This window comes from Pleurodeles waltl, chromosome 3_1 (assembly GCF_031143425.1).
Source record: "Pleurodeles waltl isolate 20211129_DDA chromosome 3_1, aPleWal1.hap1.20221129, whole genome shotgun sequence".
NCBI lineage: Eukaryota > Metazoa > Chordata > Amphibia > Caudata > Salamandridae > Pleurodeles > Pleurodeles waltl.
In genome coordinates, this window is record NC_090440.1 from 1,552,028,193 (window position 1) to 1,552,041,426 (window position 13,234).

Sequence of the window (13,234 nt, forward strand, 5' to 3'; positions counted from 1 at the left end):
CCCTAGGAGGATTAGGAGCTTTGGGCTTTGCCCACCCAGATGTTGCAGGCTCGTGCCCCAGTTTCGCCACAGTAGCCTTGCATTGTGCCACTGATATTTTTTTCCTTTATTTATATTCTTGTGCCTCTGGATAAACAGCTTACATTGCTTGGATGCACGTTGCACTTGCAGTCGTTTTGTTGTTGTTTTTGTGGCATTTTCATTATTTTCCTGCCTGTTCACAGAAACGTTTGCCAATCTATTTTTTTGTAGTAAATGACACATGGGTTGCAGTTATATTAGGCCATTATTCATGTGGTTTCTTAGTGAAATACCCTGCTAACTCAGCGCACATTTATCTGACTACAGAAGTGAGCTACTCTAAAATAAATGGGAAGTAATTTCCCAGCTGGAGAAGGGATCTATCAGTTCAAGCCTGCCTTTCTGCTGTCTGTAGTCTTACTTACCCCTGTGAACTCCAGTGACCAGGCTGGCTCTTCTTGCGTTAAGGAACAGTATTATAAGACCCTTGCAGTCTTTTCCGCGTTTCTCTAACAACCGGCCCCGTGCGTAACCTTGGCCAGGTTGTCACACTGATAACAAGCTTTGGCAAAACCGATAGATCTGATGTTGGGTGCCAGCCTACTGCTTTGTCAATGATTGATATATTGTGTCATGGGATTTGCAAAAATTGATTGTTGGAAAAGCTGCCCTCCTTAATCTAAAAACAAAACACTCACCAACAACTATTTTCTATTGGTCTCAGAAAGCAGACATAGGGGGTTATTCTAACTTTGGAGGAGGTGTTAATCCGTCCCAAAAGTGACGGAAAAGTGACGGATTTACCACCAGCCGTATTACGAGTCCATTATATCCTATGGAACTCGTAATACGGCTGGTGGTATATCCGTCACTTTACCGTCACTTTTGGGACAGATTAACACTCCTCCAAAGTTAGAATAACCCCCATTGTCACTTCAGTCCCTGGCAGTGAAAGGAACTATTATGTGAATGGAAGTGCTCCTTGCCGAAGCCCAAAATGCAGTCCAGTGAAGTAAGCCAATGGCTGAAGTAGATTGATCCATTGCCCCATACTGTATGCAGATGAAAAATGTGAAAGGTACAATATCAGACCAATGGATGAACAGGACTGGCTTCAAGTCCTCATAGTGTAGGTTTAGTAAAGTCAGAAGGTCTTGGCTAACCCCAGACCTAAGGAAGACTCCATGTCACCCGTTACTATGTAGTAGGAAACATGACTACGAGTCCCATACGGTCTTTCATATGGTCCTCCTCACAGATTCCCCAGTGACTAACACTGGCCAGACTGTCCCATTGTTCATTGCTAAGACAGACTCAGCCACACATTTCTATGGGCTAGAGAACAGGACTACCAGCCCAGGTTGACTTCCCACTGGTTCATCTCACATCGACCACTGTGACCAGGAAATGAGCAGGTTGCCACTCTGATAAAAAGTTTCTTGGGCTAAAATCTGTGATGTGACTTAGTTCCCACTAGATAACTGATCCGAAGTACCTTGATTGAACACTAACCCTGGCTCCCTTCCCCATCCTGCTCCCTCTCTGTCTACAAGACAACATGACAGAATGCCTCTTCGCTTTGGTTACTACTGTTCTTTGCTGAGGGAAGGGAATTTCTTCTCTAAACAGTTCTCTGACACTACGCAGTTGGGACGTGTTTTTTCAATACTGTAATAAATAAACCCTCTGCAGAAAACATCCGTGGTTGATACTCGTACAATTCTACGTGATATATAACAAATTGGTAGAGATAACACCTACAAGATTGGAAAGAGGACCCCTGTCTTCCTTTGTAAATCTCTAGTCGGAACTTGGCTCCTTTATTTAGTGATCTTCCCACTAAGTCCAAAGAAAATCATCCATATTCTTATTATATTTTACGCTGGCTAGCTAGAATATGTTATATCACTTAGCCTGCTTTTTTATCATTGCAAGACAAGGCAAATTATTTCATATTCATTCAAACCTTTTTCTCCAGCTACCTACTTTTACCACTGTGCCAAGGATTCCATGAACTCATTCCTGTTTCTGCCATGTCTCTGCGTCCTATCCTGTCCTATCCTAACCTGTCCTGTGCTATCCTATCCTATCTCATACTGTCCTATCCTATGCTGCCTTGTCCTGGGCTATTCCATCCTATTGTGGATATGTTCTGCAAACCCTGAGTCCCAGGGCAGTTTCTGACCTATCATTTATTTCTGATTGCACCATTTATTTCTCTAGGGAGTCATTTGGTACAGGTACCAGCGACTTGTGGTGTGTAGAAACGTAGTGCTATCCTTTAAAGCTTGCAAATTCTCGCAGTGCAAAGGGAAACCTTTCACTTCCTTTGCCTTTCAAGATTATGGGAAAATGTGCCCTCCCGCTTACACGTTTTCTCTTTTGCCCTAAGTCAAAATGCTTAAAGTAACTTGCAATTTTTTAACTGTACATGTAATAAAACAGACCTCCCAAAAACGTGTTCTAAGCTAAGGTTTTGATAAAAACACAAGTTGTTTTTTCAGAGCATAATAATTGCATGCCTGCCTACAGCTTCAGTGACATAATCCTCAGCCCCACCTCCAACAATGTGTCTGTACCTGGCCTTTTGTTGAACCAATTGGCAGAGGGGCACACAGTTTTCAGCTTCATCTCAGTGAAGAGTAGCATTACCAGTATCGTGAAAGGCAAAGCCCAAGACTGACAATTGTCACAGATGTCTCTCATATAGTTCTCCAAGACACAGGACCGTCAGTTGAACAGACCAGTAATTCATGGTGGTTGCCATTACTACAGAGTCAATGGAAGGCAATGAACACTGACCAGAAAACGACTGGGAGAAACTGGGTTGTTGGTTGAAGGTTGGGTGAGGCCTGTTCAAACAGCATTCACAATCCTTGTCATGGTGAACCACAAAATTCACTAAATTAACCTGTGCTTAACCCATTTGGTAGCTTGGCACAAAAGCACTCATACTTAACTCAGAGGCAATGCGTAAAGTATTTATGCAGCACACATACAGTAAAAAAGTGAAAACACAGAACAAGAAAAAATCCCACACCAATTTAAGAAATAGAGTAAATTGTAGTAAATTAAATGAGACTGAGACAACAAAAATCCAATCAGTAGAAGTGGAGATATGCAATTTTATAGATTTCAAGTAAGTAAAGCACCGAAAAGTTCAAATCTCCCTTCACGGTTAACTGGTCATGCAAACTGGGTGAAAGTCACAAATTCAGGCCTAGTGAGATGGAGCACGGGCCGGATTCAGGGGCCAGATTAGTCCAGCTGAAAGAGTTACTCTCAAAGTCCAGCGTGAAGAGTTCTGTTTGTGGCAGAATGGGCTGCGAAGATCAGGCAGAACGCTGTGAATGGTTGTTGAAATAAAGTGATAATCCTGTCTGGCGCCACGGATGGTCGTCGCTGCAGCATGAACATCCTGTCAGAAGTCACAGTTGGTCATTGCTGGAACTTTTCATTGCAGGTCGTCGCAAACTGTTGATGCTGTAGTGCGAAGTGCAGATCTCACCCCACCAGTCATTGGGGGCGGTCGCTGTGGCTCAAAGAGTTGGGTTCACCAGAACTTTGTGTTGACGGTTGGCAACACTTTTGGCGAGAATGGATCCATTCACAAACAGCTCAAAACTTCAGTATTTCACCTTTTCTTTTGGGGAAGGACACACCAAGGGTCCAGGACCAGAGGGACACTTATTGGTGGTTAGGAACCCACTCCATCAGAGGCCCCAGCAGGACTCAGGCTGGTCCAGTTGCAGGTCCATGCAGAAAGTCAGCTGGGAAGTTGCAGGGAGCCTCTGGAGCTTGTTATGTCCGTGTAGCTGAAAACAGGAGGTCAGTCTGCTGACTGTGTCACTTCAGACTGGGATTAAGGGTGCAGGTCCAGTCTTTTTTCTCAGCAAGTAAGGCATCAGGCGCTAGAGCAGCAGAGTCGCAGGGTATCAGAGTGGCAGGGCAGCAGAGTGGCAGCCCTTCTGGCAGCAAAGCAGCACAGCAGTTCTTCTGTAGCATCCACAGGTCCACAAGTATAAGAGTTGGGTCTGAGGGTCCATTATTTATATCTAGTGCCCACCTCGAATTGGATGGTTCTAGAGGTTCCCCTTTCGATGTCCTTAAAGTTTCCTGCCTTCCCTGGCTCCTAGCTGGCTGCATGAACAATGGACTGGTGGCAAGTCCTTTGTGTGAAGGCGGTCACTGCAAATACAGTTGTAAGTACGGCCGTGCTCAGCTCATCCTCCTTCCCTCCATCCTGCCAGTTGATGGCCCATCCAGGCACACCTACTCCCTCCATTGTATGGCTGTGTGGGAGGAATAAACAAAATCCAACTGCCAACTACACCCTGTCATGTGACCCAGGATAGGCCTCAGGCACCAAATAGTTTACGGCAGGAAAATGCCAACTTTCTAAAAGTAGCACTTTCAAAATTGTAATTTAAAATCCGACTTTACCAACAAAGAGGATTTTTAATTACAATTTCTGAGACACCAAACATGAATCCTGTTTCCAGTGAAAAGTTAGCACCTATTAAATGTAATACACCAACCTAACATTTCCCTATGGGAGAGGTAGACTTCACAGTAGTGAAAAACAAATTTAAGAGGTTTCGCTATCAGGACTTGTAAAACCTAAAGGTACATTTTCAATCTTTTAAATAAAATGCACTCTGCACTGAGGTCTACCTAGGCCCTACCCTAGGGGGGTTGGGGGGGGGGGGTGGAGGTACTTGGATGCAATAAAGGGGAAGTTTACGGCCTTGAAAAGGGGGGTTATATTGCCAAGTCGAATTGTCAGTTTAAACCTGCATTCAAGCTTCAATGGCAGACCTTGGACATGTTTTAAGGGGCTACTTAAGTGGGTGGCATAATAGATGCTGCAGGTCCTCTGGTTGCATTTAATTTACATGCCATGTTTATATAGTATCCCATTCTACAAGGGACTTACAAGTAAGTTAAGTATGTCAATCAGGTGTAAGCACATTTTTAAGGAGTGAGCACAAACATGTAAGCACTGGTTGGCAGTGATAAAGTGCACAGACTCCTAGCGCCAATAAAATAAATTCAGCAAAAACAGGAGAAAAGAACAGGAGCGGTGGAGGCAAAATGTTTGGGGGTGACTCTGCAGAGAGGGCCAAGTCCAACGTTAGCCTTCCACAGTGTATGGTATAAGTTAGTTTAGACACATGTTTAGAAAACATCAAAATTCACGGCTGCTTGAGTCCTGACTATCTTCAAATCTCTTGTTTTACTAGGTCAGGAATTTCATTGGTGTTCAGACATTCAGTGGCAGATGTTTGCAAAGACTGCAAAGTGTAGGTGAATCTGTAGTCTGAAGTAACAGAATTTGCGTTACGCCTTAACCTTACATTATCAGGTCTCGATACTAATTTGTAGCAGCAAGCACAGAACAACTTTCTTCCCACAACAGCTACAAGCAAAAGAGTTTGTGTTGGAAGATGACCCTCCTCTTTTCTAGCAGCTATTGCAGAGTTTCTGTAATAGGCCACATCAAGTACTTTGTGTTCTTTTATCAGAGAAATCGTCCACTGTTTGTGAAAATCTTGCATGGCCCACCATTAGGTTTGTATCATTAAGTGGCACCTACAGTGTTATGAGATTGGTGACTCGCAAGGGCCATTGATCGACCGCCCCTCAGCCAATATGTCTACCTTGATTAACTATGCGGTGTTGCACACCTTAGGTAGTAGATGTTGCTTCCTCTTCCTGCAGCATTCTCAGTGCGCCTCTTGGCAGTTTACATGTTCCTGAAGGTCTTCTGCAAACAGAGGCATAGGGGCAGCGATGAGAAGCTATGAGTCGAACAAGCACTACCTCTGTGTAATACATGATCTTACAAAGCTCATCTGTTTTTCCTGCCTTTTCTAGCTATTGGTGACTACTTGATTGTTTGATATTTTTTGTTTTGAGTCTACTTATTTTATTGTATGCTTTATTTAACCGTAGTATCAAAAGGAGACAGGCACTATTCAAATCTTAGAAAATTGCACGCCTTTGTTGTCTGAAGTACACTGGGTTTCGATTAAATTACTAGATGCATGCACAGAAATATTACGGCTAAGCTTTAACTTTTCTTTAAGCTGTATGTACCAGATGGAATAACAAAATTACACTGCCGCTTTATTCATATTCACAATTGAATGCTCGGCTTAACAGTGGTTATCTTTGCCCAACGAGTTCAATAATAAAAGGAAAAAACAGGAAGAGCACGGTAAATGAGTACAGGTTTCAAGTTCAATTTGAAATTGTATTAGAGACAGCAGAAAACAAGATTTCGCGTACAAGGATCTGAGCTCCCAGTGGTACTGTAAAGTGTTTCACAATGAGTGCTTAGAGGTGGCAAGGAGAGAGGAAAGAAAGGTCAAACAACATACATTGTAGTGCACTTTTCATAGTTGTCTGAATTAGACCATGCACTTTTTTCACTCAGGTTTGTGCAGGGGTAGTTTCTCTTGGAGTTTATTCAGGGGTTTGAAAATTGCGCAAATGCATTTTCCAATCACTTACGTCTTCAATCTGTCATTTGTAATTGTAATGTACCTGCTTCATATCTAATTCTGTCACAAGGTAAGCACGTGCAGTTGCACCAAGTTGAAGCTATTTACCCTTCCGGAAGGTAACAGAACCTATTTCTGGGTGCTATCTACAGCACAAACAACAAACCTTGTTAGGTGCTGGCAGTATATTATAAAGGTGAGCTACAAGCGCAAAGCATTGTAAAGGAAAATGATTTGCAAAGAGACAGTGTTGGGAAACTCATTGACAAGAATGAGGGGCTGATTTAGAGTTTGGTGGTTGAGGTAAGCCATTGGTATGACAGAGTACTTTACTCCCGCAATACCGAAAGTCCACTGCCTGCTTAATTTAGGATGTCAACCAACCTCGCAGGCAACTCTAAACTTGGGCAGGAACAGCCATCACAGCAGTTCCTGTCAGTGTATTCAAGGTTTGAAGGGTGGCACAATGAAAATGATGGTAACATCTGTCAAACTTTTAACATGGCTTTATTTTTTCTAAATCCGAAAGTGGTGCTATCTGCCACGGCCTCAAGGCTGGTAATCCACCGGGGCTTGGGGAGCATTGTGAGTGCGGGCTCTAGCACTGTGACGTGATGCAGTATTCCTTGAGGCTGATGAGGCTACTGGAGCAGGTTATAACCAATGGAGCAATCTCACAAACTTATAAACAGAGATGAGGTCAGATGGCCACCGTTGCTGCCCTGCTGCCTTTTATGTGATTTTTGAGTCCCTGAATCTTGCGATGGAGTCTACACATGCTGATTCACCTCCTAGCCCTTGCATGGGTACTGAGGCACCTCGACAGTGCCTGGCCATGACGTCTCAGTGAGCGGGTGATAAGAAATATTACCGACACCTGGAGCTAGTGATTTGTTTAAAGTCTGCTGCCACAACCTGCTCTGCATGACCGCAGCATAGTAGTGGATGTGCTGGACAAGCACAATATATGAAGAGGTTTTGGAAATGCCTTAAGCTTTTGTTCTTTGATAGTATAGCAGATGAAACAATGCTTGCAACCTTGGTCACTTTGCCAGCTGTTAATTTGAAGATTTGTATGAGTGAGCGAGATCCCCATCACCCTGTGGGATACCTGGAGCATTTCTTTGTACATTAGGACCTAATTGCCAGAACAGCTGGATTTTGATAGACAATCAAAGGCATTGGCCAAGTCAACTTGAATCAATGTTATGGAGCTGAGAGCTGCCTCATAGAGCTCACGATAAGAAAGATAGATCAAAGACAAATCTAACTATTTTTCGATCCTAAACATCGGGGAAGGGACACAGAGAAAAACAGCGCAACGATAAGAAAGATAGATCAAAGACAAATCAAACTATTTTTCGATCCTAAACATCGGGGAAGGGACACAGAGAAAAACAGCGCAACCCAGGAAAAACAACTCAGTGGCACAAATTCAGATCTCACAGAGTGAAACACTAATCATATACTAAGGATCATGAACACCAGACTGCGCAGCATCAATGTGAAAATTGACTCTATGACAGTAGACTGCTTATCAGAACGGCTGAACTGGCAAACAGCTAGAATCTCAGAGAAAGGAGAGTCTCAGTTGTCGAAGTGGATATGGAAGTGACTTAAGGCCCCAAAGCGAGAAACTCACAGTTATGGCCAACACGCTGGAGAGCGTGAGAGCAATGAATGAGGATTTTGTAACCAGATTATGCAGGAATTACATCGTACTGATGAGTCATTCCAGAATTTATATCAACAGGTAGAATGGCGACATTCATTGAAACAATGTTTATTGATGTCTTTGGCAAAGACAGTTTTCTGCAAGTTTTCAACATTGAAAGGTCTCATAGGTCACTGTCTTCTAGGTCTGTTCCTGGGGCCCTGCATGGCCCTTTACCGCACATGTACTCAGTTACAGAGACAGTGAAACCATACTGTGCCTTGCCCGAGAAAAAAGGAATTTGCAATATCGGGGATCCTCAATCTAACTCTACCCGGATCTCACCATCATGGTGCAGGTGGCTTACCAGTCATTTTTAGGAGTTAAGAAAAAGAGCATGAATCTTGAGTATGCCATGCTGTATCCAGTCTGTTTGGGAGTCTCTGTCAAAGGTAAAATGTACATCTTCACTGAGACACAACTGGTGAATCAGTTCCTTTAGAAAACCGAGAAAGAACATCTATTTTCTTCTAGCCCAACATTACCAGTATCCAAAACTAGAGCAGTTAATGACTCCAATAGATATTGGACTCTGAAAAGTAGAGGGTCCCTGTCTGAATGTAGTAGCTATTCCAGAGAGAAATCTCATATGAGAATAAGTAATAGCTACTATTCCTTCACTATCTTATAAATTAATTAATAATGATAATCAATATATTTTTCATTTTTCAATTTATGTAATTGTCTCGCGAATCAAAGTGTATACTATTCTTGATTGCAGAACACATATGCCTTCTTTTACACTCATATTATATCAAGGTTTATCATCAACTTTATTCAATTTCATAACTATTAATAGTCCAATTTGACAATTATATTTAGATTAAAGTAATGTTCGTTTTTGATACACAATCTTGAATAGCCATATGAACATAGAAGAAAACTCCCACCCCTTAAAACCAGATGATAGAAAACAAACACTCAATGCTATTGTACTTCAAACATACACATTCAAACTATTATATGTATTGTAATGTGTTATCTGAGAATGGGTATTATATGGATATCTAAATTTGTGGCATGCTAGGAGGAACAGCCAGGAGAAATTCATCTTGAGGCTGTATTAGTCTGTTTATTTTTATGTTTATGAAGTTTTATTATTATGATTTTGAATGTGTATGTATGAAATACGATAGCATTGAGTGTTTGTTTTCTATCATCTTGTTTTAAGGGGTGGGAGTTTTTTTTCTATGTTCATATGACTATTCAAGATTGTGTATCAAAAAAGAACATTATATGAAGCAAAAAATAATTGTCAAATTTGACTATTAATAGTTGTGAAATTGAATAAAGTTGATGATAAACCTTGATATAATATGAGTGTAAAGAAGGACTATGTGTTCTGCGTTCAAGAATAGTGTACACTTTGATTCACGAGACAATTACATAAATTGAAAAATGAAAAAATATATTGATCATCATTATTAATTAATTTATAAGATAGTGAAGAAATAGTAGCTATTACTTATTCTCATATTCGATAGATATTGAAATCAGACTCCGTTGCCAGATATGTCTTACAATATTATAAAAATTGAACTGTTCTAGCCTTCAATTCGGACTAAGTGAACTGATGCGATATTAGTAGTAAGTTTAAGGCTAAAATGCATGGCACCTAGAGAACCCAGAATGAATTGTATGAAGGATGTAAGTGAGACGCTGAAAGTTTGTATTTGCTGTGAATATGCTGAGGAAGTAGTTTCTTGACAGAACCATATGGTTAAGGATTGCATGATTAGTTCAGTTACTCCCCAGGACTGGGAGGTGGCGTGAAGCTGATGTTTCGCAACATATACATGGTGAAGAACTATTACGATTTGGGAATTTTCTCTATGCATATGGTGTGAATTAACCCATTAACAAAGTGGCTAGTGACCTTCCCTCCTTTTTGGCTCAAGGAATTGGGCAGGTCCATCAGCTCCTAACGGCAGATGCCATTTATTCCTCCACCTCAGTTAGTTTATTGGAAATTTGGGGGGGAAGAAAGTAATTTCTTAAATGCTGTGATATGGAGTGTGAGGATGGTGAGAGGGGTAATGTATGAAACCGAGCTAGACATGGATATATTAGTAACTCTATTATTGTTATCCCATAATACTGTCCCTGACACAAGCACCTTTATAGAGGGCCTAAGTGGGACACATGGCACAGTCTCTTAACTTAGGTAGGCCAGTTGCACATTGGCACTTCCAGATCTGAACATTAGGAGGTTTAAAGATGCACAAAAAACTGGACAGGGGACTGCTTACTTGCAGAGATACAAAATAGACATAACCTTCCTTCTGGAAACCCACCTGGCACTCAAAAAATGAGAGACCGAGAATGGTAAGATTGGACGTTACTTGCTACCTTGTATCATATACTATATTCCATGGGTATGGCGACATGGTTGGTCAGAGGAGTGTCACTATGAGTGTTCCAAACAGTATCCGGCCAGAGAGTATAGAAATATACTGCTGCAAAGGGCCAATCATTGACAACACATTACCTTATTGAATGGGTATGATCTAACTTAGACAGCCTGATATTGGCGCACCTGTGTGCTTTCTTGTTGTGGGTGGAAAGACTTCAGTAGTGCCCTGAACACAGCCTGGGACAGAATGGATGCTTTCCTGAAGGAGCGAACGGAATCAGCAGAGCCATACTGCCCATAATGGAAGCAGAAGGACTTGTGGATGTGTTTGCGTGGACCCAATAAAGAATTTTCCTTTTATTCATTTGTGCGTGTGGTCCATTCCTGAATACATTACTTTACAACAAGAGATGTCCATCACCTTGTTACGCAGTGCATGTACCTTTCACGCACCTTAACAGACCATGCACCAGTACTTCTGGAGTTAGATATCTCGCTAATGGCACCCTTGGCGAGTATGCAGCATTTCTTGTTCAAATCACAAATTATGCTATTAGTTCAAATTAATACAGGCTTGGGGGAGGCCTTTAAAGCCCACATGAGGGCATATGCCTATCAAAAAATTAAGTGAAGCTCTCCCCATTACTACACAAAAAGTATGCGATTTGGCACAATTTTAGGCCTCCAAATTAATTAGGATAAACCTATGGTTTTCCTCAAGAAAAACAATATGAAACAATGTGCCACAGACTGCAGTGGACTTATGACTCTTTAAGATACCTGGGAATAAAAAAATTGCAGAGACCTGGATGTTACCTTTCAATACAATTCTGGATCAGTACTTGACATAATGTCTGACCAAACTATTGGTTGGACAAGGATTCCCCTGCCCCTGTGTGGCTGGATTTCCATCATAAAGTGGGTGGTCCCACTGAGGCTGCTGCATCTCTTTTTAAATATACCTATCCCTCCACATGGGACTTTCTTTAACAAGCTTAACAAAATGGTGATTACAATTGCATGGGGTAACAAGCTACCCAGGATCAGATGTGAAATACTAAGCTTGTCCTACGTGGCAGGTGGGCTGGTAGCCCCTGATTTAAGAATGTATGTCTTTACTGCTCATGGCAGATTTGCACTTTTCTGGTTTAATTCTACACCGTGAGTTCACACCTGCTAGATGAAAGGGCTAAAGCGGTGCCACTTCCCTGAATACAGTGCTGCTGTTACGTCTCTGGTAGAGTGACTGTTAAAATGGACACTGAGGTGCACCTGCTTTTCATGGAGATGGTTGGTGGCTGAGTGGGGTCTGTGGACCCCGTACTAATCACAACTTCCTCATTTGAATAACGTTAAATCTCCCGCACCCTGGAACACAAAGCTATCCAACAACTACTCAAGCGAGAGTGAATCAAGGCATGTAATCTCTTTTGTGGAGGAACATGCAAGGCACTAAAACAGCTGTAGGCAGAGACACCATCTTTATCCCCTTAGTCATATTTTGACATTTCAGAATCCGTCATACACTACAGTGGCAATTAGAGGACTTCCCATTGCATACAGTTGCATCCCCTGTATTGCTCATACCATAGAAGACAAAGGTCAGCATCCACTCATAAGAAAAAATGACAGTGAGGATGTGAAGTCTGAAATAAATGGGAATAAAAGAGAAAGAAGGGCAAAGAAGCTGGGCCTGGACGTTACAAATGAACATTGGGAATACATTTAACATTTCTGCAGTGCTAACATCAAACACCGGTCAGGCTGCACAAATTCGAACCATGACCAGATACTGTGTGCTCTAGGTGTTCCCACACCCAGCCAGATTTCCTTGATTTAGCTTGGAAATACCCAGCTACGTCCTGGGACCAAATTTTCATTGAAATCCCCAGAGCATTACTGAAATCATACTTCTCCCCTGCCTATCCGTTGCATTATTTGGATATGTTATTGAGATTCTACTAGTGAAATGCATTATATAGCAATTGTGCTGTTGTTGGCTAAAAGATGAGTCGCAGTGTGCTGGTTTAGAGGTCCTGGCCCACTGACAGAGTCCTTGGTGGAGTATATAATATTCTGCAATGGAATACTTATTTCTATTCACTACTCCTACCAAATCAGTCCAGAGCAAAGGACATTTTGTAACCCATGACACAATATCTAAGAGCAAGGGAGCAGGAGAATCCCACCTAGTAACTGAGGCATTCATTCATACACATTACTACCTGATAATTGCAGTGTTCACCTGACAAGAGAGTATTTGTGTATACTGGAGCAGGGGCGCTGAGATGTACTATACTACCATGTCAGGCTATATGTGAAGGCTAAGTATTATAGGCCGATTTGTTAAGACAGATGCCACAGGGATACCTGCAGTTGGGTGCTACATGTTAATTGTGCAGTGAATATACAAGAACATTGCAGTTGTAAACCTATGGTTACCATTGTCAGGCTCAACTGTTTCTATTAATAGGAAAACAGGGATTAACCTGCTTATCTATATTGTAATTTTCTTCACGATGTCAAAGTTTTAAACATATATACTGATTTTCAGTCATATTTAAATACAGTTTTCATATTCATTAAATACACACATAAAATGACTGTTGTGTAATACTTAAACATCATAATTCCGACAGC

At 41.7% G+C, this 13,234-nt stretch overlaps 1 protein-coding gene across 2 annotated transcripts in view; it reads left to right on the plus strand.

Annotated features, from left to right (window-relative positions):
• Nucleotides 1-13,234, plus strand: part of CCDC148 (coiled-coil domain containing 148) — a 777,160-nt gene that overhangs the window by 711,289 nt on the left and 52,637 nt on the right. The gene's annotated exons all lie outside the window — the stretch shown is intronic.